The 25776-nt window shown below is 45.2% G+C and overlaps 1 long non-coding RNA gene across 1 annotated transcript in view; it reads left to right on the forward strand.

Annotated features, from left to right (window-relative positions):
* The first annotated feature begins 12964 nt into the window (after positions 1 to 12964).
* LOC137415454 (uncharacterized) overlaps positions 12965 to 25776 on the forward strand; it is a 58776-nt gene continuing 45964 nt past the window's right edge. Inside the window, exon 1 of the long non-coding RNA XR_010982080.2 lies at positions 12965 to 13464. This is a non-coding gene — a long non-coding RNA (uncharacterized LOC137415454). The remainder of the gene's footprint in view (positions 13465 to 25776) is intronic.

Genomic DNA, 25776 nt, shown 5'->3' on the forward strand with positions numbered 1-25776 from the left:
AGGCTTCACCAGGTACCGCCTTTGCTAGTTATGAATAATAAATGGGACCATTACTTACCCCTGAGGTACCCCACTACCCAAATCCTTCTACTCACAGCCACTCTTTGCTTCCTATCACTAAGCCAGTTTGCAATCTAATTAGCTACCTGACCAGCCACTCCACAAGTCCTCACCTTGGCTAACAACCTCCTAGGTGGTACCTTATCAGACACCTTCTTAAAGTCGAGATATACCATGTGCACTGCCACTCCCTCAAGCACCCATTCAGAGCCTGCTTCATCTTCATATTTATTAAACAAGATCTCCCTTTGGTAACCCCATGATGACGACCTTTAATTATTTTGAAGTTATATAAATGTTTTCCTATCCTTTCGTTAATTCGTGTCACCAACACTTTCCCCATAATAATTCCCCTCCAACCCCTCCCTTACTTCAAACGGCTACACAGTTGACTCCGCATGTGAAAAAGCTGAATGCCTCAACTCTGTGTTTGTCTCAAAACCTTGTGTCTCAAACCCATCTCTCTCTGTTCCCACCTTGCCCAGTCGTACCCATCTGCCCCTGGACTCTGTGTCCTTCTCTCCTGACAACTTGGAGAAGTTTCTGTCAAACCTCGACTCTGGTTCTGCAACTGGACCAGACGGCATCAGTCCAAGTGTCCTAAAATCCTGTGCTTCCGCTCTTTCACAACCTCTCTCTGTTCTCTTCACCCTCTCTTTTGCTCAAGGTCATCTGCCATCTGCTTGGAAATCAGGCAACATTACCCATTTACACAAAAAAGTGGAACATGTCTTTCAATCCTGACAAATCTCACACTCTCACTATGTCTCTCCGAAAAGACCGACTGGGCAACCCTCCCATCTACTTTCTCAACAATCCTCTCCAAGAAGTTCTGTCACTCAAGCTTTTGGGTCCCACTATCTGCCATGATCTTTCCTGGGAAAACCACATTTCCAAGCTGGCCTCCAAAGCCAGTAGACGAGCTAGGTGTGAGGCAGGAGCACCAGCCCAGAGGGGAGAGCAGTATTCCATTGAGCTGCGGATGAAAGCCTTGTATGTGGTGAGGAGCTCAGGTGTGCCAAGGAAGGACTTCGCATGACGGAGGATGCCCAGTCGGCGACTGGCTTTGGAGGCCAGATTTGAAATGTGGTTTTCCCAGGAAAGATCATGGCAGATAGTGAGACCCAAAAGCTTGAGTGACAGAACTTCTTGGAGAGGATTATTCAGAAAGTGGATGGGAGGGTTGTCCAGTCGGCCTTTTCGGAGAGACATCGTAAGAGTGTGAGATTTGTCAGGATTGAAAGACATGTTCCACTTGTTTGCCCAGTCTGTGATTTTGTCCAGGTCTGCAGATAGTGAGGAGGCTGCAGACTGCCGATCTGAGGGATGAGGAATGGAGCGACAGAGTAGTCATCAGCAAAGAGATAGAGAGGATTTTCAAGAGAGTCAGAGAGATCATTGATGAAGCCCAGAAAAAGCACAGGGCCCAGAACACTGCCTTGGGGAACTCCAGCCTGGACAGGAAGAGGAGATGAGAGAAACCCATTCAGGGCCACACGTTGACTATGACTAGAGAGGAAGTCCGCCAGCCATGTGTGGAGATTTCCATGGATACCAAAGGAGGAGAGTTTGGTGAGCAGAGCGGGGTGCCAGACCGTATCGAAGGCACGTGATATGTCAAGGGAGATAGCTCTAATTTCCTGTTTGGCATTGAGGACCTCCATCCATTGTTGAGAAAGCAGAAGCAGCATGTCCAGAGTAGAGTGACCAGGTCTGAAACCAAATTGATGATCAGAGATCAAGCCATTGGAGAAGAGGAAAGATTTCATATCTGAAGCAATGATGGATTCCATGACTTTGCTGATAATTGGGAGAAGGCTGATTGGTCTGTAGTTGCTAGGATCTGTTTTTGCACATTTTTTGTGTAAAGCAGTGATGTTGGCTGATTTCCAAGCAGATGGCAGATGATCTTGAGCAAAAGAGAGGGTGAAGAGAACAGAGAGAGGGAGTGAAAGAGCGGAAGAACAGGATTTTAGGACCCGTGGGCTGATGCCGTCAGGTCCAGTTGCAGAATCAGAGTCGAGGGTTGATAGAAACTTTTCCACCTTGTCGGGATCAAAGGACACAGAGTCCAGGAGCAGCTGGTTTCGACTGGGTGCGGTGGGTACAGAGAGGGATGGGTTTGGGACACAAAAACTTCTGTGATGTAATCTCCAATTATTCTGGATCTTAAGCTCCATCTTTTCTCAAAATCGTAAATCACAGCTGGTTTCCAGTTTGGCTTCAGTCCTAACTAATCCATTCTACTTATGTGGCCATTCTCCGGTGGCAGTCCAGCCATTGGATCTTCTTGACATTTCAACCTGCCTTAATCTCCCTTAGACCGAACATATCTCCAAGTTGGCCTCCGGGGATGGGAATCGCCTTCAAGATCTTCACACAGCTAAGTTATTCGTTCGATGGATGGAGTGTACTCCATTGAGTCGTCATTCCCAACTGTGGGCTGATGCCACCAGTGTATTTCTCTCTCGCCCATTATTGCCAAACTCTTCCAAAAACCTTGCTGTATGTTATTAAAGGTGGTATTCTAAAGTGGGATGATTAACTTGTCAGAAGGAAGGAGCGTGTCGTTGCATTCAGGTATTCCTGTCCCGTCCTGCGCTGTTTGGACAGAATTTTTTCACCTAATCACAAAAAGTTGTAACACATCTGGAAATCCTACTATTTCATTGTACCATCCACTTAAAGCGGATACAAAGTCTCCAAGCTGACTAATAGCTTCGTGGGAAAGTATTCGCAGGAAGGACAGGTGATGACACATTGCAAAAGGTGGTGTAATTGAGAGCTCAGGTTGGGATTGGTTCGAGGGCAGGCACCTCCATGGAATACATTCTGATGAAGTGTCAGGGAGTCACTTAGATGAGACATCATCATTTGTAGGAGGTTTGTGGAATGCCAGGAACCCTCTACAGCCACGCATCTGAGGGCCGCCCCAAAGCAGTCGCTCAATAAGTTCATCATCCTTATTTGGAATGGAAGTTTCCAGAATCTATTGTGAATGTGATTGGAGGTTTCTTGTGCAAAAGGTTGAGTTTTGATCAAGTTACGTTGCCTGGTCAAGACCTATGACACACAACTCCTTTTACGTTTGTTTATCTCGGGGATTGTGTGAGGACTGGGATAGTTTGTGCGTTGGAATTTGTAATATAGTCTGTTCATCACTGTTTTGTTTTTTTTTAACATTACTTTGCTTTCTCTACTACATTGAAATCTGATTGAGTTGTGGTCTGGTTGGCGGAAACTATGGATCCATCAGTGTGGAGCTTGGCTGTATCATTTTCTGAGGCCGTGGGTGCCGCTGATGCAGTGCCCCTGTCACCAGTAAGTTGGTACTCATTTTGCCGACCTCGGAAGGATGACAGGTTGAGTCAACCCACCTAGTGTTAATTCAACGGATGACAGGGGTTCAAACTCAGGACCCTGAGATCTCAAGCCAACTACCTTATCCGTTAAGCCAACACCAGGTTTGATACAATAGTCATTGAATGAGCGTAATCAAGTTAAATCGACTGGTAATTTGAATGTAATTTGAGGACAATGGTGCAGTACCAGCCCTCCAAAGGAAATGTCTACATATTACGTACTGATAATGATTTACAAATCGAAATCGGACTGGCTTCATCTTGTGCCACATTTCACCTGCTCCTTCTCCTTTGTAGTGCTGTTGATATGAACAGGTGCATGTACATTTCATATTCGTGAAGGATATGAACCAATATTTAGGATTCAAATTTGTTTTGCTCTGTAGTCTTATGTAGGCTTGAAGACCTCGTAGCTGCTATAGTTTATATTGTGAGACGTCCACATTTATCTGTGTAAACAGTCTCGTAACTAAAATGTTAAAATCTTACTATAATTCACCAAATGTCCGTCGGTCCGTTCAAGGTACCGCAAAAACGGCTCAACCGATCCTAACGATATTTTGGGTGGGTATTCCTGGGACCCCTGGGAGTAAAATAGGCTAAATTGTTTTTCCAAGTTTTCTAATTTTCCAGTTTTTCCAAACACGATGGAATAATATTTACCGATATGAACAGTGATGTTGCTTTTGTTGAAATTCTACAAATACTATTTATTCTACGTATCAGGAGAGAGTAGATCGACCCCTGACGAACTCCTCCTATATAAACATGTGGCTCCGAAGTAACATGGCAACGTGTGCAAAGCGACTGAGCGACACATACTCACAACGCACTCGCGACACGGCACATACCCACAACGCACTCGCGACACGGCACATACCCACAACGCACTCGTGACACGGCACATACCCACAACGCACTCGCGACACGGCACATACCCACAACGCACTCATTACATGGTACACACCCACGATGCACTCATGACATGGTACATACCCACAACGCACCCGCGACACGGTACACACCCACGACGTACTCACGACACGGCACATACCCACAACGCACTCATGACACGGCACATACCCACAACGCACTCGCAACACGGCACATACGCACTCGCGACACAGCACATACCCACAACGCACTCGCGACACGGCACATACCCACAACGCACTCATTACATGGTACACACCCACGATGCACTCATACATGGTACATACCCACAACGCACTCACGACACGGTACACACCCACGCCGCACTCGCGACACGGTACATACTGTTACGAATTCCGGGTTTATGGGGGTTACAATTCAGGTCATTTCTTAGTAATGTATATTCTATTAAAGGTTGTTGTGATTAAAGGGTCAGGAGCCCTTCTGGAAAAAACGAGACCGGAAACGGGATCGTGAAGAAGAGGAGGAGGAGAAGGAAGGGCGGCCATCTTAAGCTTCGAGAGCTCCGACGCGAGCGGAGGCGATCGTTACCTACTTTGGAACGGAGTTGGAAAAGCCCGTCTGGCGAGAGGAGTTACCTGCACGGGGTGATTGATTGCCGGTTACGTGTCAAGGTGCCGTGTGGTCCTGGAAGGAACCAAGCGCCCGGCGCTGTTCGCCTCGATGCCTACGAGGGCGTGTACGGGTCGCACCTTGGGCCTGGCGCGCGAAAGAGATTGGAAGGAGACGGTTGAGAGTTGAGACTGCAGCTCGAGATCGAGCCGCCGAACGTGAAGGACAAGGGAACCGTGCCTCTGTGAACCGAAGACCGCGCGTCAGGAGAGCGCCAGATTACTGCGGCACCTGCGAAGTCGGGTATCCTCGCTGAGGTTGTCGAGTATCCTCACTCCCAGCCCCGGATTGGAATCGGACCTAGATTCCCCGATCGCTGGATCGACTCGACGTCACCTGGGAGGCGTGCAGGAATCGGACATTGCTTCCCCGATCACTGGATCGACTCGATGTCACCTGGGAGGCGTGCAGAGACATTGGGGGCAAGGGCCGTGAGTGTTGCCAACACTGTTGTGGGTTAAGGTGGCGCCACCTATATTATTGATAAGGATTGTATGAAAGTGCTGTAAACGCATTGTGATTCCTGTGTGGGATTTGGGAATATATTGGGGTTTGTTCGTAACCCTTGGTGTGGACTCGTTATTGATCCACTTATTTTCACCCAAGGACCATACATCTTTCTGCCGGGGCTCCCCTCGAGGTTGACCGCGTAACAGAATTGGGGGCTCATCCAAATTGCAATTTGCAGATTCGCAATTGGGTCTACGTCCGGGATCTATAAAAAATTTTAAATTTTAGTCTGGGAAAGAATTCCCAAGAGTGGGAACTTTTCCAACGTTCCCAAAATTGTTTTGCTCTGCGACAAAACAACAACAAAAACAAACAAAAAAAAAAACAATTGCAATAATAGTAATACTGTTGCTTTTCTTTGTTGGAAATTTCTGGGGTGAAGGTTAACAGGTGTTACCAGTAGTCACCATGGCGTTTGTGGCACAGAACTTTGCGGTAACCCCTAGTGAGGCACAGTTCCGAGCATTACTAAAATCGGACCTCTTGAAATTGGCCAAACATTTTAACTTGGAGGTCCGAACTAATTTGAGGAAGGCAGAGTTGCAGACCACGGTGATACAGTCTATGGTGGGATTAGGAACGTGGGACGAGTTAGCCTGGGAGTGGCTACCCGAAGAACCAGAAGACGTTGAGCTCCGGAAACTGGAGTTGCAATTACGGAGCCAGGAACGGATCAAAGAAGAAGAAAGGAAAGCAGAAAAGGAAAGAGCAGAAGAAGAAAGGAAAGCAGAAAAGGAAAGAGCAGAAGAAGAAAGGAAAGCAGAAAAGGAAAGAGCAGAAGAAGAAAGGAGAGTGGAACGAGAACTCCAGGAAAGGTTAGAAAGGATGAAAACAGAAGAAAGGAAAGCAGAAAAGGAAAGAGCAGAAGAAGAAAGGAAAGCAGAAAAGGAAAGATAAGAAGAGGAAAGGAAAGCAGAAGAGAGGAGAGAAGAGAAACAAGCAGAGGAAAGGAGAGTGGAACGAGAACTCCAGGAAAGGTTAGAAGGGAGAAAAGCAGAGGAGAGGAGAGCTGCAAGGGAACTCGAAGCAGAGGAGAGAAAAGCCGAACGGGAATTAAAGAAACGTGACATGGCGCTTCAGCAAGAAATTAAATTCAAGGAGCTGGAGTTAGAGAGAACGGGGAGAGGTACCACCCTTGCTGACTGGGCCGACACCTAGCCAGAACACCTGGGATGTGGGCAGACATGTGAGGCTGGTTCCACCCTTCAGTGAAAAGGAAGTCGCTAAATTTTTTCCACACTTTGAGAAAGTGGCTCGACAGTTAAACTGGCCGGAGGAGGCCTGGACCATACTAGTGCAAAGTGTGCTGGTGGGTAAAGCTCAAGAGATTTATTCGGCGCTACCAATGGACCAATGTGCAGATTATGAGGTATTGAAGAAGCACATTCTCAAAGCGTATGAGTTGGTTCCTGAAGCTTACCGGCAAAAATTCAGGAATGCCAGGAAGAGGGAGAGTGAGACCCATGTGGAGTTTGCCAGAGTGAAAGAAAACATGTTTGATCGGTGGTGTGAGTCAAAAGGAGTCGGGAACGACTTCGAAGCATTGCGTGACTTGATCCTGGTGGAGGAATTTCAACAGTGTGTCCACGAGGACATCAAAGTGTACCTGCAGGAAAAGAAAGTACCGAAGTTGTGGGACGCAGCCACCATGGCAGATGATTATGCCTTAACACACCGGATAGGGGTCCACGAACCTAACTCCTCGCCTATATTTCCACAGGGGAGTTGTGGAACAGCAGGTGCGGAGAACGACAATACATGGCGGCGGCCTCGAGATGATTATGGGGACAACGCTGATACCCGAACTGTTCGAAATCAGAGGGCGACGGGCCCAAGACAAACTTATTTTCCGGGGGGCCCGAGGCAGACCACGAGTTTTTCCTCCGGATCTGTTTGCGCTTTTTGCAAGAAACCTGGACACTTGATGTCCAGTTGTTACCTCATGAAAAGGGAAAACCCAGAGCAGAGTCGGACTATTACAACTCCGAATGCGATGGCAAGCGTAAGAAATCGCCCACAGAAGAGTTACCAACCATTTATTTATGAGGGGTTTGTCTCACTCGAGGGAGACTTGACTAACCCAAGACCTGTTAGGGTATTGAGGGACACAGGAGCCCATCAATCCTGAATGCTTGAAGGCATTTTGCCATTGTCAAAGAGTACCGCAACTGGTGATAGTGTTCGGTTACAAGAGATCGGTGGCTGTGTTAGGGCCCCACTTCATGTCATCCATTTGGAATCCGATTTGGTGTCAGGACCGGTCACCGTCAGTTTACAAGCCACGCTTCCTGTAGAGGGAGTATCTGTGGTTATCGGGAATGATTTGGCCCGGGGGGCAAATTTATGGTAACCCGAGGGTTGGTAAAGAGCACAGCAGGGAAAATAACACCACACCAGCTCGGGATGGTGACAAAAGTACCAAGTTATTTGTAGGGGGACTGAACTTCAAAACAGAGGAAGAAGTTCTGACCTCTGTCTTCAACAGATATGGGCCGCTGGTGGAAGTGCGGTTGGTAAAAGACAGGGAAACGCAACGGTCAAGAGGGTTCGGCTTTGTCACGTTTGCAAGCACAAAAGACGCCAGGGAGGCAGAGAAGAATTGGAATGGTAAGGAGTTGGAGGGTCAGACCATAACAGTAGGGAAGGCATTTCGTAGGCGTCGGGAGGTCTACAGAAGAGGACAACTTGGCGGTAGAGTTGGTGTTGGCAGCGGCCGATATTACTATGGAGGCTCCCAGAGTTACGGCATCTCCCGAAAGAATGATTGTCAGAGCACTGGCTGAGACGGAGACCGCCAGTCAGGTGACTGCTGGGACAAGGGGTCCCACCGTAACTGTTAGGAGTCCGGAGAAGTTGAAGCACTCTATATACGGCGGAGCCGCCGAGCCTGGGCTCCTACACGGACTAACCGTGAATGCCACGTTCTTAAAGGCGTCCCGGTAGGGAACTTTCCTGCACGGACTAACCATGAACTCCACGTTCTTAAAGGCGTCCATGTAATGAACTTTCCTCCCCGGACTAACCATGAACTCCACATTCCTTAAGGCGTCCATGTAGTGAGTACTCAGCTGGGCCTCCCGAAAAAGTGCTATCGAGTTGTGTAACTTTGGGGCTTTGGTCACCACCCCTTAACCGTCATCCAAGAGAAACTAGAAGTTGTTGATGCTTGGTCCTGAGGGAATTACCTTTGGAATCTCTGGGGGTTTTGTGAAAGTTTGTTGCTTTATTTTTGAGATGTGATAATTGTGCCCGGGAGGAACTGATGATTTGGGGTGTGAGTTATTTTGGTTTGTTTATCAAAGTTGGCCTGCAAAGAAAGTTTTCACGGTGTTCAAACTTTCTTTCTTGAAGGGGGGGAGTGTTACGAATTCCGGGTTTATGGGGGTTACAATTCAGGTCATTTCTTAGTAATGTATATTCTATTAAAGGTTGTTGTGATTAAAGGGTCAGGAGCCCTTCTGGAAAAAATGAGACCGGAAACGGGATCGTGAAGAAGAGGAGGAGGAGAAGGAAGGGCGGCCATCTTAAGCTTCGAGAGCTCCGACGCGATCGTTACCTACTTTGGAACGGAGTTGGAAAAGCCCGTCTGGCGAGAGGAGTTACCTGCGCGGGGTGATTGATTGCCGGTTACGTGTCAAGGTGCCGTGTGGTCCTGGAAGGAACCAAGCGCCCGGCGCTGTTCGCCTCGACGCCTACGAGGGCGTGTACGGGTCGCACCTTGGGCCTGGCGCGTGAAAGAGATTGGAAGGAGACGGTTGAGAGTTGAGACTGCAGCTCGAGACCGAGCCGCCGAACGTGAAGGACAAGGGAACCGTGCCTCTGTGAACCGAAGTCCGCGCGTCAGGAGAGCGCCAGATTACTGCGGAACCTGCGAAGTCGGGTATCCTCGCTGAGGTTGTCGAGTATCCTCACTCCCAGCCCCGGATTGGAATCGGACCTAGATTCCCCGATCGCTGGATCGACTCGACGTCACCTGGGAGGCGTGCAGGAATCGGACATTGCTTCCCCGATCACTGGATCGACTCGATATCACCTGGGAGGCATGCAGAGACATTGGGGGCAAGGGCCGTGAGTGTTGCCAACACTGTTGTGGGTTAAGGTGGCGCCACCTATATTATAGATAAGGATTGTATGGAAGTGCTGTAAACGCATTGTGATTCCTGTGCGGGATTTGGGAATATATTGGGGTTTGTTCGTAACCCTTGGTGTGGACTCGTTATTGATTGACTTATTTTCACCCAAGGACCATACATCTTTCTGCCGGGGCTCCCCTTGAGGTTGACCCCGTAACAATACCCACAACGCACTCGCGGCACGGCACATACTCACGATGCACTCGCGACACGGTACACACCCACAACGCACTCGCGACACGGTACACACCCATGATGCACTCACGACACGTTACAAACCCACGACGCACTCGACACGTTACACACCCACGACGCACTCGGGACACCGTACACACCCACGACGCACTCGTGACACGTTACACACCCATGACGCACTCGCGACACGTTACACACCCACAACGCACTTGCGACATGGTACACACCCACGACGCACTCGCGACACTGTACATACCCACAACGCACTCGCGACACGGTACACACCCACAACGCACTCGCGACACGGCACATATCCACAACGCACTCGCGACAGGGTACACATCCACGACGCACTCGCGACACGTTACACATCCACGATGCACTCGCGACACGTTACACACCCACGACGCACTTGCGACACGGTACACACCCACGATGCACTCGCGACACTGTACATACCCACAACGCACTCGCGACACAGTACACACCCACAATGCATTCGCGACACGGCACATATCCACAACGCACTCGCGACAGGGTACACATCCACGACGCACTCGCGACACGTTACACACCCACAACGCACTCGTGACACGGCACATATCCACAACGCACTCGCGACAGGGTACACATCCACGACGCACTCGTGACACGTTACACACCCACGATGCACTCGCGACACGTTACACACCCACGACGCACTCGCGACACGGTACACACCCACGGCGCACTCGCGACACGTTACATACCCATAACGCACTCGCGACACGGTACACACCCATGACGCACTCACGACACGTTACATACCCACGACGCACTCATGACATGGTACACACACATGACATGGTACACCCCCACAACGCACTCGCGACACGGTCCACACCCACGGCGCACTTACGACATTGTACACACCCACGGCGCACTTACGACACGGTACACACCCACGGCGCACTTACGCCACGGTACACACCCACAGCTTACTCACGACGTGGTACACACCCATGGCGCATTCACGGCGCACTCATGACAGCAACACTCACGACACACTCGCGACACGGTCCACACCACGGCTCACTCGCAGTATGGTCCACCGCAGCACGGTGCACACTCGCGACATGGAACACTCGCGACAGGATACATACTCAAGTCGGGTTCATAATCGAGTTTTGTCAAAGTCGAAAAATGTATAAGCTGCTGCAAACAATTAACAGCCTTCACGGATTTTCATTTGCCTTCATTGTTGAAACAAGTACAAAAAGTTTTAATTAAAAAAAAAGCCTCGTCGATGTTACACAATGCCTAGATGCAGCTGTGCCTATAACGTCGATGTTATAGGCACAGGACATTCCTATTGATTCGATTACTTGATGTTATTTTTGTGCAAAGTGAAAGTATATCTCGGCAATTTCCCGTGTGTGGCGACGAATTTTTAATATATCTCGGCATTTTCCCGTCTGTTATTTCAGGCAGTGTATGACTGACCATGCCGCGATTTAAAAAAAAAAATCTCGGCAATTTCCCGTGTGTGGCGACACGTGAACGAAGCTATGCTCCTCTCTCCACATTATTGTGACGACGTATAAATTAAATATTTCATCGTGACGATTGTCATCAAATGGACAAATTTTTAATATATCTCGGCATTTTCCCGTCTGTTATTTCGGGCGGTGTATGACTGACCATGCCGCGATTTAAACAAAATATATATATCTCGGCATTTTCCCGTCTGTTATTTCGGGCGGTGTATGACTGACCATGCCGCGATTTAAACAAAATATATATATCTCGGCATTTTCCCGTCTGTTATTTCGGGCGGTGTATGACTGACCATGCCGCGATTAAAAAAAAAAAAATCTCAATGGACTTGAAGTTACAGGCCTTTGAGAATTCATTTCGTTCTATAAAGGGCAACTTTTATCGGATTTTCTTCCCGTTATTTTTCAACCGAGTCTAAAACTATGTTAGCGACTGTGAAAAATGAAATGATATATCGAATTTGATTTGAAATAAAACTGTGTGAGAGAGGAAGACACCACGGGCCTACAAAACAGGCCTCAAAGCTATGCGAGATAATAAAATGGTGGATAGTTGTTTATATGAAGGCTCTCCCAGAATGGGTGGAGCTATGGTTCCCAGAATGGGTGGAGCTTTGAGGTTTTGTCTTCTCTGCAAGAACAAGAAGAACAAGAAGAAGAACAACAACAACAGCAGAGGGCACTCTATGAGCAGCGTCTGCGACGCGGCTAAAAAAAATAGTCAAATAGCCACTTTCAAAAAATAATATTTCCTTGAGATAATTGTCTGTATTAATCACGTTGTACACTGAAGCACCAGTGGAATTGAACCACCCACAACCAGAACATTTTGATAATATATTTGATGTGTCGGACCAGAATGCTTTTTAGCCGCGTCGCAGACGCTGGTCATAGAGTGCCCTCTGCTGTTGTTGTTGTTCTTCTTCTTCTTCTTCTTCTTGTTGTTCTTGCAGAGAAGACAAAACCTCAAAGCTCCACCCATTCTGGGAACCATAGCTCCACCCATTTTGGGAGAGGCTTCATATAAACAAATATCCACCATTTTATTAACTCGCATAGCTTTGAGGCCTGTTTTGTAGGCCTGTGGTGTCTTCCTCTCTCACACAGTTTTATTTCAAATCAAATTCGATATATCATTTCATTTTTCACAGTCGCTAACATAGTTTTAGACTCGGTTGAAAAAAAACGGGAAGAAAATCCGATGAAAGTTGCCCTTTATAGAACGAAATGAATTCTCAAAGGCCTGTAACTTCAAGTCCATTGAGATATATTTTTTTTAAATCGCGGCATGGTCAGTCATACACCGCCCGAAATAACAGACGGGAAAATGCCGAGATATATTAAAAATTCGTCCATTTGATGACAATCGTCACGATGAAATTTTTAATTTATACGTCGTCACAATAATGTGGAGAGAGGAGCATAGCTTCGTTCACGTGTCGCCACACACGGGAAATTGCCGAGATATATATATATTTTTAATCGCGGCATGGTCAGTCATACAGCGCCTGAAATAACAGACGGGAAAATGCCGAGATATATTAAAAATTCGTCGCCACACATGGGAAATTGCCGATATATATTTTCACTTTGCACAAAAATAACATCAAGTAATCGAATCAATAGGAATGTCCTGTGCCTATAACATCGACGTTATAGGCACAGCTGCATCTAGGCGTTGTGTAACATCGACGCGGCTTTTGTTTTATTTAAAACTTTTTGTACTTGTTAACATTGGCAAGGCAGGCAATACAGCTACAATCAAGTTATTGTATTATAATAAACACGATGGAAAACATGTCATTGTTTGCAGCTAAGTTAGCACGTGTAATCAGTTCTGAATAGACTAATGAAGTTTTGAAAAGTGACCGACATGACTTAGGCTCGGCCTGCATGCATTTTCCTTTTTTTTTAACAATGCAGATCTAAGATCAAGAGGCTGTGCCGTCTGTTTAAACAGTTATCGGTTATGACCAAGCGAGAGTACTTATTTTGACATTTTTTTCTATTCCAGATCTTTTATGCCGGTGCAGGTATTGAAGTAAAAATCAACCAGGGGCCGATCATGAACTAGAGTTCAGCCAAACTACTTACCGATGAAAGGTAAATTTTGATCCTTTTCCCGAGATATAGACCATGGGCCAAGCCCAAAAATTATGCTTAGTTTTTGAGTTCCGTGATCTACACCTGAGAAGTACTTACAAGTGTGTTAGCTATATTAAATAGGTGTATATTAAACATAAATTACATGTTCCCACGTTTGAAATTTGCACATTAAAGTAGGAATGTTAAAAACAAAGGAAAGCTTAAATCCCGTTGTTAAGGATGTTCCTTTCCCTAGCAACGGCGATATTCATTCTTCTTTATCGTTTTCTTGAGAACTAAAATTGAATGGTCAAGCAAACTGGTAATTGTGCAGTTCACCAAATGATAGAAGATTTAATTCTGTGAATTTTTTTATATTAAAAAATCATTGTGATGGTCGTTGCTATGGGAAAAATGTCCCTAGCAACCATTTCTGGTGAAACATAAATTGAATCAGTAAGTTAAGTAAATATTTAGACCCGAGATAGAACTTTTGAATGGCCAAGTAATCCTAGTACCCTACCAACCATACATATTCTTTATTTATAATGAAAAAAAATATTGTGTACTAATCACCCAAATATTGCATTATGTCTGTTCAGTCCACTCCCTCTTTTTGATAAAATGCATAACTATATATACAGAGTCCAACACACACAGATCTTGTTTTTTCATTTTTAAGATCACCATTTACTTGTTACTGTTACATTTTGCTACATTTAACACACACAAACAACCCCCCTCCCACACACACACACACATATCAATCATACAAAAAACTCAGATATTGTTGGTTTTATTTTAAAATCTTATTCCCTCTATCTCTCACTCTCTGCTACCATTCCCCTTTCTCTCTTAAGCTACATGTATGTATGTCTTAATCTAAAGCTGTACTAAATATAATCAAAAGTTACTCAAGAGATACCATTCATGTAACGTTTATATATAAGCTCATTGCTGACGCATACCAGTTTCTCAGTCGTTTCTGACATGTTATGCTGCACAGGAATCATACATGCATTTAATGATTCATACATGTGAAAGTAATGCTTCCACACAAATGCTGCATAAGCTATTACAGGTATATTACTTTACTGTCATTTCATTGATGAAATAAGCATGTTATTTCCAAGAGGATGTCAGGTTGTGAATTGTTTGACAAGCATACAACTCAAATTTGCATTGTAAAGTCATTAAATAAAGCTTAATTACATTGAATACATGCAACTTTGTTCTTTTAATAAATAGAAGATGCCAAATCTTAAAAACTTGACTCGACTGTCCTTACGGAAGATATGTGTTTTATTCCTACTGTTGATCCTGAAGCACATGGTGCAGCAATTACATACATGTATCACATTATCACAACTCTTTACAACTATACAATGAAACTTAATGTACAACCTATATGTGTCATAATTTTTAAAAACTAAGGTGTGTACAATATAGTCAGTGTTGCAATAACAGATTTTAAAATTGTGAAAACACACATTACGATGAAAGTCACAAAACAGAGTTGATCACATTTGTTTAAAAAAAATGTCTTTCTTCATGTTTGAACATCTCAAATCAGACAGTTACTGTCGCTTAAAAAAAAAAAAATCTCTGCTAACTGTTACGACTTTTTATTACAACTAGGGCATGCCCGTACTATATATAAGCTAGGACGTGCCCGTACGTGGGTGCCCGTTCCTTGCCAAAAAAAAAAAAAAAAAAAAAATTTGTGTAGGGGTGTGTGTGTGTAAACATCCTAGGGCGTGCCCGTACGTGGGTGCAAAAAAACATGCGTGCAAACAACAACAACAAAAAAAAACTTTGAAACCACGTGGCAGTAACGACCACAGAACCCCCCCCCCTCTATTTACATGAATGGTTTGGTCCATTCGCAACGACCACAGAACCCCCCCCTCTATTTACATGCAATGGTTTGGTCCATTCGCAACGCCAAAGCGAACGGCGAACGGCTAAATCGCCATAGCTCGGTAAGTACATGTCCGATTAATTTCAAACCTTGAAAAGGCACATCCTCGGGTCCCCAGCAATATACCTGGCAAGTTGCAAGTATATCGGACCCGTGGTTGTCGAGAAACAGCGGTCACAGACAAACAAACGTACAAACGTACAAACGTACAAACGTACAAACAAACACACAGAGATTACTGGAATTATAGATAGATGAGATTTCTCTTCGATAGCAACTGGTTGTGCTGATTTTCATATTAAATGAATGAATCATAAATTCCAGAAAGATTAAAACTCCTGGGCTGCCATTATTTCATAAACTTAAAATACTGGTGTCTTTGATACTTCTAAAACTAGTGTCATTCATTCCCTAACAAACATAAGTTATCTTGAATATGAAATATTCCATTGTCATAACAATCAAACGTGATGAAATGTTTAACAGAAAAGGGATACATTCTATCAAAAACTACAAGCTTTTCTTCTCTATTGAAAAGAGATCAAGGTATCAGCTGATACAAAATTGCAATGCAATCCTATTTGTGCATTCTGTCGGAAAAGATGAGAAGCGATGAATAAATGAAATGTGGAGTCAAGAAAACAGAAAAAAATAAGTACATGTAATATCGTCATCATCGTCATCCTACATATCGTCATCATCGTCACTTTCTTCCCCATCCTGTATGTATCATGTGCATGGTATCATGTGTATGGCATTGTATCATGTGTATGTGGAAGTGTATCATGTGTATGGCATTGCCTTAGCTTGGAATTATAGTTATAATATAATACCATACAATACAACGGTTGTATAATACAATACAACGGTATAATACCATACAAAAAAGAGAACCATGACAATCACAAGTACATATGGGCAGGGTGCAGCCCGAAGTGGAGATCGGTTTCTGAGGTTTGGGACATGGAATGTGGGGACAATGACAGGGAGATCAGGAGAAGTGGTGGAAGTATTGGTCAGAAGAAGAGTGGACATATGTTGTGTGCAAGAGACGAGATGGAAGGGAAGTGGTGTGAGAATGGTGAAGGGTAGGCAGGGACAGAAATACAAGTTTGTGTGGCAAGGGTGCCCAGAGGGCGTGAATGGTGTTGGTGTCCTGTTTTCTGAGGAGTTTGTAGACAGTGTGGTGAGTGTGACTAGAGTGAGTGATAGGTTGATGATGGTGAAAATGATGATTGGAAAGCTCTTGGTGAACGTCATCTCGGGATATGCTCCGCAGGTTGGTCGAAGCGATGAAGAGAAGGACAAGTTCTGGTGTGCGATAGAGAAGCTGATGGAAAACGTGAAAGATGAGGAAGTTGTTGTGGTGGGAGGAGACCTGAATGGACATGTGGGAAGGAGTATGGATGGTTTTGAGGGAGTTCATGGGGGTTACGGATATGGTGTGAGAAATGGAGAAGGTGAAAGGATTTTGGAGTTTGCTGATGGAGCTGATTTGTTGATTTGTAATACTCAGTTCCAGAAAGAGGACAATAAGCTTGTTACATACACGTCAGGTGGGTCGACGACAACCGTTGACTACCTGATGGTGCGTCGGCGAGATAGGGGGCACCTCCGGGACACAAAGGTGATCCCGGGGGAGGAGGCTGTTTCACAGCACCACTTGGTTGTCTGCGACATAAGGGTGAAAGGTGCGAGGAGAGCTCGGCGGGTGAAGTACCAACCGAGAATGAAGGTGTGGAGGTTGAAAGAGGTGACAGTAAGGGAGGCATTAAAAGAGAGGCTGAGTAGGGTAGAGGATGATGTGGTTGAGCTTGAAAGTGGTTGGATGTCAATGAAAGCTAGTCTGTTGGGAGCCGTTGGTGAGGTATGTGGATGGACAAAAGGACCACCGAGGCACTCGGAAACATGGTGGTGGGATGTTGAGGTTGGAAAGAGGATTGACGAGAAGAGGAAGAAGTTCAAAGAGTGGCAGAAGGCGAAGGGTACGGGAGCAGAAACAGCAGAGCATGAAAGTTATAAGGCAGCCAGGAAGGCTGCAAAGAAAGAGGTAGCAAAGGCGCAGGAGGCATGTAGGAAAATGTTCGGAGAATGCTTGGATTCGGAAGAGGGTCAGAAAGCAGTATTCAGGATTGCAAAGCAGATAGCAAAAGAGAGGTGTGATGTGATGGGGGTGAGTTGCTTGAAGGATGAAGTGGGACAAATCGTTGTCGACCCAGATGGAATTAAAGGAAGATGGAAAAGATATATGGAAATGCTGTTGAATACAGAGAATGAATGGGATGGCAACATAGAGAGTAACCCAGTTTTAGGACCGGCAGAGAAGATAACTGAGAAGGAAGTTGAGGAAGCGATAAAAGCAATGAAGAGTGGAAAAGCGGGAGGGCCGACGGGAGTTGTGGGAGATATGTTGAAGGCAGCAGGAAGTTGGGGTGTGAAGAGAATGACAGAGATCTGCAATCTGGTGGTGAAAGAAGGCCGCATTCCAGTGGATTGGGAACTGAGTACCCTCGTCCCTCTATACAAGGGGAAAGGTGACCCTCTGGAGTGTGGCTCGTACTGAGCGATTAAAGTTATTGGAGCATGGAATGAAGGTATTGGAAAGGGTGTTGGAGAGGAGGATAAGGAAGAAAGTGAAGATCGACGAAATGGAGTTTGGATTTATGCCAGGAAGAGGAACGACAGATGCGCTTTTCATTGTGAGGCAGTTGCAGGAGAAGTACATGGATAAGAGGAAGAAGTTGTTTTTTGGGTTTGTTGATCTGGAGAAAGCATTCGATAGGGTTCCACGCAAAGTATTGACATGGGCATTGAGGAAGTTAGGAGTGGAGGAATGGTTGATCAGAGTAGTGATGGCAATGTACAAAAGAGCACGCACAGCTGTAAGGACGAAGGACGGGAACAGTGGTGAGTTTGAGGTGAAGGTGGGAGTGCATCAGGGGTCGGTACCAAGTCCACTACTATTTGTAGCTGTGATGGAGGTGCTGGCTCAGACCGTAAAGGAGGGTTTACCGTGGGAGTTGTTGTATGCAGATGATCTGGTGTTGATTGTGGAAAGTATGGATGGACTGAAGGAAAAGATGAACAAGTGGAAGGAATGTATGGAGACAAAAGGTCTGAAGGTGAATATCGGAAAGACAAAGGTGATGGCAAGTGGTAAAGCATGTGGTGAGGTGGAAAGAACTGGGAAGTGGCCGTGTGCTGTGTGCAGGAAGGGTGTCGGAGTGAACTCCATTCAATGTACAATGTGTGCTGAGTGGGTTCATCAAAAATGTAGTGGTCTGAGAGGGTCATTAACCAGTGTGGCAGCTACATTCAAATGTAAGGTGTGCACAGAGGGAGCTGCAGATGGAGGAAATGTTGAGTTGGATCTTGGAGACGGCGTGAAGCTGGAAGGTGTGAAAACATTTTGCTACCTCGGAGACATGCTGAATGGAGAAGGTGGATCAGACTCGGCAACGGTTGCTCGAGTGAGATGTGCATGGAAGATGTTTCGGGAACTGAGTGGCGTGCTGATGAGGAGGAGAGTGTCGCTGAAGCTGAAGGGAAAGGTGTATGCTGCATGTGTGAGAAGTGTTATGATTTATGGGAGCGAGACATGGGTAATGAACGTAGAGCAGCAACGAAGGCTGGAAAGGGTGGAAATGCGAATGGTTCGATGGATGTGCAGAGTATCGTTGAAAGAGAGGAAGACAAATGATGAATTGCGAAAGATGATGGGAATATTGCCTGTGATTGATGCTGTGAAGAGGAACAGGTTGAGATGGTTTGGTCATGTATTGAGGAAGGATGAAAGTGACTGGTTGAGAAGAGTGATGGAAGTTAATGTAGAAGGAAGTAGAGGACGGGGAAGACCGAGAAAGACTTGGCTAAAGATGGTGGAAGAAGAAATGCGGGCAAGGGGGTTAACAAGGAGAGATGCAGAAAATAGGGCAAAATGGAGAAGATTGTCATGGGGACCGCAAGGCTAACCCCCGCTCTAGCAGGGAACATGGCCTTAAAATGCATGTTGTTGTGTTGTTGTATACAATACAACGGTATAGAGTCAGAAGATTCCTATGAGACGTGGAGATGGATATAAGTTCATAAAAATGTTCATACAATAATTTTTGTGGACAATTATTATACTGTCACCGCAAATCGCATAGCTATCATTATCAACTAACATAAATTGTAATATGTGGGATAAGTGAGAGACAATAGTCGCCATTATTGTACACTTGGGGGGAAGATGAAAGGGCCGAATCATTTAATTTAAAAAAGGTAAACAAAATAGGATTCTCGTTCTCAATAAACAGTACTTACACTCTTTCGCTTGATTTTCTCGTTCTTGTCTTTTCTTGGCGCTCTCGATCTTTGTTTTGTCAGTAAATCGCATATAACATGCACGATGATATCCAACGGAGTGGTCAGGGCCAGCAGGGACAACATCGAGTTGTTCTTCCGCCAACACGAGCTCTAAATGGAATCTTTGGATAGCTTTGGTAGCAATGGCACCTTCTCTGGTATTCAAGTCCTTCCACTGATGGACACATTCGCGAAATTTTCTCCAGCTAACATCCGAAAAACTAATAAGTTTGTCTGCAGATTGGTCCACAAAATGCATGCAGCACTCCATGTCGCGTCGTACTACGCGTAGATTTACTCGCTCTTTGTTACATTGCGTTACAACGACACCCACTGTACGATGACTGTGATTGGCTTGTTTTGGTGGAGCCCCTGTTAAAAGCACTATGATTGGCTAAGCTGACATCATCACTTCCCTGAGATCGTCGGCTGCAAGAGTAATTTTAGCGTCCCTTTCTTCAGATTTCTGTCAAATACACGTATTTTGAAGATGGGAACATTAATAGACATACTTATAAATATACTCTAGGATCATTAAAGGTCAAATTAAGTACTTCTCTCTTGCAGATCAGGGAAAGTAAGAATTTTGTGGCTCGGCCCATGGTCTAATATTGGTGCAACCAAATGCTGCACACAGTGGCATCCTTGAAAAAAATCACACTTCTGGCGAAAAGATGGCATAAAATATGTCAATGTACGTTGAACACCTGATGAACGAAGTGACTCGTTTCAAGTTTCGCGGGGCGGCGGGAGTGTCACACCAACATGGCCGCCAGACTGCTTCCGGTGACTTCATTAGCTCGCGTGGGAGCGATAGACGCATTGCGTGTCCAGGTTTTTTATATACGTCCGTGGTGCAAAGCGACTGAGAAACAGGTGTAGCGGCCGCTGCCGTGTTACAGATTCGGCGCGCACTCTTCACACATAAACGTGCGACTGAGAAAGATGTGTAGCGGCCGCTTCCGGTTTGCAGAATTGTCATTTTGACCATGTGACGCGAACAAGCAAAGTGATTTGGATATCTGCCAGAATCAATTTTGTGTTTTTCGGCAACAAATTAAATGTTAAAAATACTAACAATGGCTAAAAACCCAACCAACATGAGCAAATGAGCATGATGAATGGACAGTATAAAGAAAAGCATTGGGAAATTGAATCCAAAAATCAATATTCTAAACATCCAACTTATTTTGCTTGATCGCATCACATGGTTAAAATGACATTTGACATTTCACCTTGGGTCAAGGTAAGTAAAGTCAAGTACATGTCAAAGGTCAGTTAATATCAAGAACATGTCAACAGAAAACAATAAGCAACATATTTTTCCAGTTTAGGATCCAGCAGAACACATTTGAGATGGTAACTAATGATTGGCATTCAATAATAATGCGAAGTGATGGGATTTACGTGTATGGTGAAGACTATATGTTAATTATGCATATTTTTTCTCTAATTAGGTCATTTGCTTATTAATTTGCATATTGCAAACATCTGAGAGGGCAAATGACAAAACAATTGTCATAACCAATGTTCCTTGTGAAATTTACCACATTTTGGTACCAAGGTCGATTTACTTTGGATGAAGTATGGTCACTGTAATGACGTTTGAACTTTGACCTTGAGTAAAGGTCAACAGAAAAAAATGGCGACATCATTTTTCCGATTAGTAGGACCCAGTAGAATACATTTATAGTGGTTGTCCAAAATTAACATGAACTGCACACGAACTTGAAATTGAGTACATAGGCCCCCCCACTAATAGTCCTTGAGCCAGACCAAAAGTAATGCTCCGGCGGGGGGAGTAATTCTCATTATGATTTTCCATTAGACCAATGTCTCAAGTGTCAGAAAAGGTGTGATGGACATCTGAGAACGGTAGCTTAGTGCCCGGATGGACGCCATCTTTGAAACCACCCAGCTCGAAAATGCCCATTTGGTGGGGTACATTGTTGCACGTGTATCTGGACTTCTATACTAGCTATCGATGTGCGGTTGACGACTAAATATACGTCCGATGTGTACCGTCTAAATAAAAAATAATATGAAGCATTTTGTTTTAGATTAATTATTATAAAAATCAATTATCGAAAAAAAATCATATATTTTTCAATATTTTATTATTAGACTTGTACTTTTTTTAGTGAAACAACACTGGTATGATTTTCCAAATTATGCATTGTGCTACACCGTTTATCTGTCTATAAAAATAACTCAAAAACTAAAACATATCATCCACCACGAGTTTACAACAAATAAATGTAAAGAGGCATAAAATGACTTAGGCCGCCGCTGGCATTATCTATTCTGACGATAACGCAAGTTAGGAATGTCGTACGGAGAGGATTTTAACACCATACGATATCTAATAAGCAGGCGGAAATTGTTACATAGGAAATCTGCACTTTGGTGGCCATCTTGGATTTCAAAATGGCCGCCAATTATATTAATTATTCATTACTAGAGTTTGGAAAGAGGTATGGAGCTGATTTTAACACCATACGATGTATATTCCTAATAAGCAAGCGGAGGTATCATTGAACATGTCATGTTTTAGTCAAATAACACCGGTATGATCTTCCAAATTATACATTTTGCTAAACCGTTTATCTGTCTATAAAGATTTTCAGGCAATTTGGCCTGCATTATAATAGAGAACAACATATGCTATACAATATACAGTGCACACAAAGTTAATCATCAGAGTCGCCATCAGAGTCATTGGCATCCTGAGCCACGATAGCATCATCCTGCACCATGTTGGAGCATCCCTGCAGCTTACACACAACAGTGCACTTCAACCCATTCAGTATGCAGGAGCAATCTGACGGTCGACACGTCCTTCTGCATGTGCATGAGATGAGATTCAAGACGACATCTGGAGCTGGTAGACCCGCCATCCATCGGATTGTGAGCGAACCGCCATCATCGAGTTCCCAACCATGTCCTGCTGATGGTGTTGGGACGTCTGGTAGGTTTTCAAGGCTGCGTCGCCAGATAGCCGCCTGATAGTTGGCCCTAAGCGTATGCTGCATCAAGGAGTCTTCACAAGGCGGCAATTGTCCAGATTCGATCTGGCCCTTCTTTGCACAGAACATGTGATAACGGAGCGAATTAACACCGACGATCTTCGTGTTCTTGGCGTACAGCTGACACATGAAGGCCTGAATGCTATTGAAGACGTCTGTTGGTACATTCCACGAAGATCCCAGATCTGTGAATGCTTGAAGATACAGCTCATTCGCTTGCACAAGCTTCAAAGCCTTTATCTTTCCTTGGCTAGCCAGAGCACTCACAGTGTCACACCCGCTCCATGCATGAAGCCCTGGCAATGCACTGCAAACTCCAGACCCCAATACCGCAGCCAACTTTCCAACGTCGATCATTCTGACTCGAACCTTTGTTCCTCGTCTGATGAAGAGCTGACTATCGATGGTTCTGCTGAGATGAAGACTGATGATCAGAACGTCGGTGTCATCTGCCACTAAGATGATCGTCTTGTAGTGGGTAGCGGCGTGCTTTGCGTGGAGAAACATACGCGTGTCTGCTTCCTCGTGGCTACATTCGAGTGCTTGCACCAACTTCCACCTACCGCGGGTCAGTACCAGACATTTTTCACCACAGGTGACATACAGTGTTCTGTTGCCTAGCTTTTCGCGATTTGTTTCATGTTTCCACGACTCCGCCAGAAACACAACCAGTTTCTCCTTTGTCTGGCTGCAAGCAAGGAGACGCCGCCAGTTCATGATTTTGTGTGCGGGTCTGATCTCGCTGAAACTGATGCCTTCATTTGAACCGCGGTTCACACGCTCAGCTGCTTTGATGGATTCTTCTGTGTATGTGTCAAAGACAACATCGATGCGCTCACTGCCTTGACCAGCGTGAAGCGCTGCAGCAAGGATGCGGTCAGATAGTTCTTCAAACGTGTCGTTCTCGCCATGCATCTTTTGTATGAGAGCCATCGCATCAATTATTGTTGCACTTCGCTTGTCAACGTTCTCGGCTGGTTCCACAAGACCTTCCATGTGTTTCGCAAGTGCAGCTTTGTTCGTTTTTTTCATTGACCCATCAACGTTTGCCAAAGACCATGGTAACGGCCCTAGTGGGTGACAAAGGACAAGTTGCATGTCGAGGTTCCTTGTCTTGGCGATGAGTATCATGGTGGCAAACAGTTGTCTGTCAGCTCTCAGGACGATCTCCTTGTTTGTGCCCTTCACAACTTTCTGCTTGATCTTACCAAAGGTCTTCAAGTTTAGCTTGTTCAATGTGTCATGAAAGCCTGTTCCCTCTTCAAGACGTTTCTGGAAGCTTTGATACGCCGCTTCCCCCTTTTGCAGGGTGTTGAGTAGGTCATTAGAAACGTCCTCCCTCGCAGCCGCTCCGGTAGATATACTGAGAAGACATGACGGATCATCGGCGAATGGATTGGTCCAGTCATTTTCCAGTAGATCACAGATAGCTGTGACGCCAGACTCATCACGTTTGATGCGAGAAGTAGACAAGTCAGGGTGCTTGGCGTGAGATGTGTCGCTGCCATTCACAAGGATAGTTTCTCGTAGTTGCCTCAGTGCAGTAGCCCGATTTTCTGCAGTTAGATAGTATCGTGACACAGCCCCTTGTCGAAGACTAAAACCTCGTGTTCCTCCAGCTGTTTGTGTATCTTTGTTTACTGTTTCTTCTGTTGTCTGATCAACAGCGATTCTGGCAAATGGATTCCCTGGTCTAAGCTGTACGGAGAAGTAGCCTTGATTGAAATGCCTGTACAACTCGGGGCATGTTTCGTGGAGTTGCGTCATCTGTGCATAGTACACTGGTAGATATCTAGCATAGTTCACCTTGTTCATTGCGAAACACCAAGGGATCACTCTTCTGACACAAGCCAAGTGAAGCATCCAGTCGCCTTCTCTATCCGCACGAATCAACCCCAGCAGGGTCTCTACCATATCAATATACATCATCCAGAAGCGAGCCAGGTCTCCATGTTTGGTTCGCAGAAAATGTAGGTATTTCGCGAACATGTCAAAGCTCTGTACACATGAATCATCATCGAGAGCAGCAGCGAGAGTCTCGTGGCAAACATCCTCCTTGATGCTGCGAATTTTGAGGTCAGTGCTTCGAATCTGGGGTTCCTTGTCAGGATGATTGCTTTCTATCCACACCTGGAAGCCCTTCCAAATGATGCGCATTAGTGCCTCGTACATCAACTTGTGGAGTCGCACAGCACGGTTGTATTGCTTGCCTTCCAGAACCCTGTTGATGGAACCTTCAGCGATTACTCCTGACTCAATAGCTACATCCCGAAGGCCTGCATCTCCAAACATTTGCCCAATGCTCGACATGAAGTTACAGATGGTATGGAAGTTCCCCATCATGAGCACGATTCTTCCATATCGATCGACATCTTTCCATGCTATTTCGGTCGCCTTAGCAAATAGTGCCTGGTCTAGCACCACCGGTATACGCTCAAGCTGAAGTGATGACATGATGTTCAGAGCTTCTCTGAGGATTTCTTGCACTGTTGCCATATCTGTGGCAGACGCGTTTATAGTCGGCAGGTAGCCAACTACATCTTCCGTCACCTGAACACGATCTCTAGTCATGATGTTGAAACCAGTCCACGAACTGATTGTCTGGTCGCATGGTTCCAGCGAACCCATGGTTCCCCCCCCACCCCCCCCCCCCCTCAGAAATTAATCAGGTCACCGCAACAAATCTCAGACTGAGATATAGAATATAGAATATAGATATAGAATAGACTGACGTCACTTTCGGCACTGGGTTCTGTGAGTTGATTATAATCAGTTTCTCGGCGGGAAATTCCAACTGACATAGTTTCGGTTTGTGGAAAGTGCATGCCTTTTCATATATTATTTGTTGTAAACTCGTGGTGGATGATATGTTTTAGTTTTTGAGTTATTTTTATAGACAGATAAACGGTGTAGCACAATGCATAATTTGGAAAATCATACCAGTGTTGTTTCACTAAAAAAAGTACAAGTCTAATAATAAAATATTGAAAAATATATGATTTTTTTTCGATAATTGATTTTTATAATAATTAATCT

This window comes from Myxine glutinosa, chromosome 13 (assembly GCF_964187855.1).
Source record: "Myxine glutinosa chromosome 13, kmMyxGlut1.1, whole genome shotgun sequence".
NCBI classification, from domain to species: domain Eukaryota; kingdom Metazoa; phylum Chordata; class Myxini; order Myxiniformes; family Myxinidae; genus Myxine; species Myxine glutinosa.